At 46.4% G+C, this 5,000-nt stretch overlaps 1 protein-coding gene across 1 annotated transcript in view; it reads left to right on the top strand.

Moving 5' to 3' along the window:
- acsf3 (acyl-CoA synthetase family member 3) overlaps positions 1-5,000 on the top strand; it is a 49,516-nt gene that overhangs the window by 12,633 nt on the left and 31,883 nt on the right.

Here is a 5,000-nt window from a genome sequence, read left to right as displayed (position 1 = left end):
GTGAGCTTTTAGCATGTTCTGTACTCTACTTATAGCCATTTATATACACCCTGTTTTCACCCAAAATGTCTCTCTGAGAAAAGAGATTGCAGAAAATGGCATTTATGTACAGCACACAATATCATGCAGAACTCGCTCTCAATTCTTTTATTTTGAACTGTATTGACATCAGACATGTAAATATTATTCATTATGACACAAATGACAAAAAAAAAAATATATATATATATATATATATGAAGTGCTTTTTTTACATTCAACAATACCGTTTGCTCAGTGTGAGTGAGTGTACAGACAGACACACAGACAGACAGACAGACACACAGACACAGACACACACACACACACACACACACACACACACACACACACACACACACACACACAGAGAGAGAGAGTTCTGTCCACAGCTGCCTGCAGCTAGATCGCACCTCCTTCCCCCTCCTTCCCCATCAGCGTTTTGCCTCCTCTGCTGCTCGTTTTCCTCCTCTCGTTCGGGCTGGGAGTGGGACGAATGCTGCGACACGAGTCACACGACACAGGAACGGGTCCGCGGCTTGGCTTTGGGACCAGGCGCTGCTGGAACCGGATCGATCATGTTCGTCACGGGTTTGACTAGGCAATCCAGGTTCGCCCTGCAGCAAGGCAGCAGTGCAGCGCGCCGAGAGGCGTTTCAATGGCGTTTTTTCCTCTGTACAAGGAAGCGCGTTTCTCTGTTTTTCCTCTTTTCCTCCTTCCTCGTTTCAAACAACAGCTGCGGTATGTGTTTGATAACGTGCTGTCAGCTACCCTTTGAGGATAGGGACCAGATGACATGTCAGAGGCTGGGTAAGTGTTTCAACTACGCGCTGCACTCATAAAAACAAAAACACGTCAAACACGTCTTTGGCGTGGATGGCTATTTCTGATAAGACGTCAAAGACGTCTTTGGCGGTGAATGAGTTAAGAAGGCGCTGAAGTGCAATTCCTCAATATTTTCTTAGCAACAGTCTAATTTCTTATGATTTTCTAAAATGTTCCTACTTAAGAACTTCTCAAAATAGGGTCTGAATTAATTCTGGTTAATAAACTTTTAGGCCTAACTGCTATTGAGGCTATGAGATGAAAGGTCATGCTTAGCTTACAGTTACAGGGGCTGGAATCCCCACCAGCAAAATCTCTTATCTTGCATGATAACCGGTTAGCAAAATGCTATAAATCAGCTACTTGTGAGTCCATGTGACAGTTTGTGTACAAAACCTGGTTTTCTTGAAATGGGGGCAATGTGCATGTAGGCCTACTGTAAATGAACCAAATACAGCAATAGAACAGAGTAAGCATTTTCCTCACCGCTTTAAAGCAAAGACGATAAACTGTAGGTGTGATCGCGCCCGTCGTAACATCCCTCTGCTTTATCTAATAATAACATAATTGATATTTTTCAGCCTCCCTCATCAGTATGATACCGTGCCTCTCGTGCTTTTGATCTTATGCTGGCTTCTCTAGTGTAGGATAGACAAGACACATAAACTCCTCCCCTTCCCTTCTCCTGTCTCCTCCTTCACCTGCTGCTCTTGGCCCCGCCCCCTTGGGTTCTTGCAGCTAGGCTAATTAGCTTGCCGGTGCACTGTGCTAATCCCCTGTGTGATGTTTGTTTGGCATAAAGGAGCGGGATGCGTTTGATTCCTCTCCAGTGATTATTAAGAACGCCTTCAAGACGTCTGCGGTTCTATTGATGTTCCCACTGCTGTGTGTGTGTGTGTGTGTGTGTGTGTGTGTGTGTGTGTGTGTGTGTGTGTGAGTGTGTGTGAGAGAGCTAGTGCCTGTTTGAGTCGGTGTGTTCCTGTCTTGTCTTTAAGTAGGTTAAAATGGATCAATAATAACCGCAGGAAACATTCTCAGAAGACTAGTGGAGTGGAGTCACCATCTCTCTCTGTGTGTCTATGTCTCTCTCTCTCTCTGTGTGTCTATGTCTCTCTGTCTCTCTCTCTCTGTGTGTCTATGTCTCTCTGTCTCTCTCTCTCACCTCCAGCGTGCACTAATCAGCAGACAAGTTGCAGCTCTTAAGGCCTTTTATCGACAGTGATCTTATTAATGACATGCGACTGTATTGAGGACAGCTAACTGGGCTAATTTGGTTCTGGAGCGTTACAGTTTTGGAGCAGTCCAGATGAACAACATGTCACTAGTTTCTAGGTCATACACGAGGGATCAGCCGAGCAGCATTTTGGTAAACAAACCGCGTCACTGGGTGGCAACGATAATGGAACCCTATGGAGCCCAAGTGGCGCGAGGCTTGAGTGTCTGACTCTATAGCCGGCGAACTCTGTTTACATTTTAAAAACTGCGACAGTTCACACAACTTTAACACGACGTGCATATATTATACATCAAACTTCAATTCAATTCAATTCATTTATTTGTTCGATAGGGGACAGGTGTACATTAATGAACATTTTTAAAAAAAATGTAAATGCACGACAATTGCAGTCACAAGACTGAATTCCATTGTTAGTCCCCCTGCCAGATGATACAGGCTTAGAGTCCTGATAGGGGTAAAAAGTAACATAGTGCAACAGAAATATTTTTCAAATGTAAACATAATACAAAGTGCAAGTATGCAGAGAAATAGTCCTGATAGGGGGAAAAGTAACTTAGTGCACCAAAACATATTTAAAATGTAAACACAATGCAAAGTGCGAACCTGAGATTCTCTACATAGCTAAGTACAAAGTGCAAAGTACAAAATATACAGGAATATACAATCTGATACTAAAACCTGAGTTTGGGATCGACATCCAGCTAAAAAGTAAGACTAAACTCTTGAGCTACTTCTGCTCTCACTCAGAATGTCAAAATATATGCGATGTGATGTATAGTTTTTGAGATATTAACGTTTGTTTGACACAACTCATACTATTAACCGCCGCGGGGTTCCGCATTTCTGGGTGGCAAGTGACGTCACGCTGATCCCTGGTATTGACGTCCGAGAGGCCCTTGTTTAGACGTAAATATGTGCAATGAATTTCTGCAAGTTCTTTCCATGTCATTCTCACTTGTCCTGCTGTCCCTCTCATCTCTTTGCTTCTTCTCCGCCCTGTTTCTCCAGCCCTAAGCTGAACTATGGTCACGATGCCACACGTCCCCCCGTACACTTCCTGTCGTACAGCGCGAGCATTTATAACCTGCTCGTACCCTTTTGAAACGCCACTCAGTCAATCTGGCTGCAGCATTGAGAGCAGAATGCTGCATGCCTGCAGAACGTCTCCGGGCCTCGGCGTGAGAGAGAGAGGAAAGCGATGGAGGAGAAGGGCACAGAAAGGGAGACAGATTGCCTGAGCTCCACCATAAATGGATTTTGGAGAGTGTGATTGAGGGAGACGAGTCTGTTTTGATCGTCTGCCGGTTGGCACTTTTTTGCTCGGCGGGGTGAAGGACCCAAAGACGATTACCCGCTCTCCACCTCTTCACCCCGATCAGAGGAACACAGGAGAGGAGAGGCTGACTGAGGGACCTTCTCCTTTTTCTCTTTTGGTTTTGTAACCTTCTGTTTACCAGGCTACTTCTAAGTTTATATATTCTTCTTTAATGCTTTGCACCCTACCTTATCCCTGATCTTAACCAGTGAAACTTAATATTAATGATCATCCTAATTATATAGCCCCCCCTGGTCTGGATTAACCCTGTTCACATTGTCCACAGGAGTCCGGTCCAGGCTGACTGAGTGAGTTCAGTCATAGGCCGTTCTTTAGTGTTTGCGTTCTACTTGTCCACAGAGAAACAATGTAGCGGTTGATGTGGTCAGTTGGTTTTCCTCGCTAGGCTGCGTGTAAACCATGGAGGCGGAGTGACAGACGTTGCCAATCAGCGGTGGAGTGGATGAGATCAATACGAAGCAAGAGAATCAGTCTTTAATCAGGGCCGGTCCTGTTCTTTATGGAGAGAGAGCAGTGGCCTGTGAAATGACATCATAGCCTTAAGGGAGGCACACGCACACACGCACGCACACACACACACACACACACACACACACACACACACACACACACACACACACACACGCACACACACGCACACACACAGCATGCACACAGCATGCACATAGACCATACACACTACTAACACACACACACACACACACACACAGAGCACGCATGCCCACACACACACACAGCATGCACATAGACCATACACTCACACTAACACACACACATGTGTGTGCACACACGCATACACACCACACCACTGAGACCTTCTTTCTTGTCCCCTGTGCACTCTTCTCTATAATTACTTACCGGTACTCAGGAGGTCTCTCACACACACACACGCACACGCACACGCACACACACACACACACACACACACACACACACACACACACACACACCGAGGCAGGCAATGTCAGTACCTACAGGAATTTTCCATTTTACAATGACTAATTAAGTCAACATTGCAACAGCTTACAGTTGTGACTCCCTACATTTCTGACACTTCTCCTTCAATTATTTTATTTTTATTTATTTTATTTTATTTTATTTTTTACATTCTGCACCCCCCCCCCCCCCCCCCCAAACACTCAATAATCAGCAATCATGCAGTTTCTCCTGTCACTTAAAATGGTGCAATTCCTTGGGCGTCCGGGTAGTGTAGCAGTAGATTCCCTGCCTAGTGCCTACCAACACTGAGGGTCGCAGGTTCGCACCCCCGTGTTACCTCCGGCTTGGCCGGGCGTCCATACAGGCACGATTGGCTGTGTCTGCGGGTGGGAAGCCGGAATGAGGGCATGTGTCCTCGTCGCTGCACTAGCGCCTCCTCTGGTCCGTCGGGGTGCCTGTTCGGGGCGGAAGGGAACTTGGTGGGAATAGCGTGATCCTCCCACGTGCTGCGTCCTGCTGGTGAAGCTCCCCACTGTCGGGAGAAAAGATCGGGCTGGCAACTGCACATGTATCGGAGGAAGCATGTGTGTGTCTACGACTCTCCCCAGATCGGCAGAGGGGGTGGGGCAGCGACCGGGGCAGCAG

The sequence above is a fragment of the Poromitra crassiceps genome (assembly GCF_964638095.1).
Source record: "Poromitra crassiceps genome assembly, chromosome: 28".
Lineage (NCBI taxonomy): Eukaryota > Metazoa > Chordata > Actinopteri > Beryciformes > Melamphaidae > Poromitra > Poromitra crassiceps.
The sequence above is the reverse complement of the archived record's forward strand: the minus strand, read 5'-3'. Positions and strand labels throughout refer to the sequence as shown.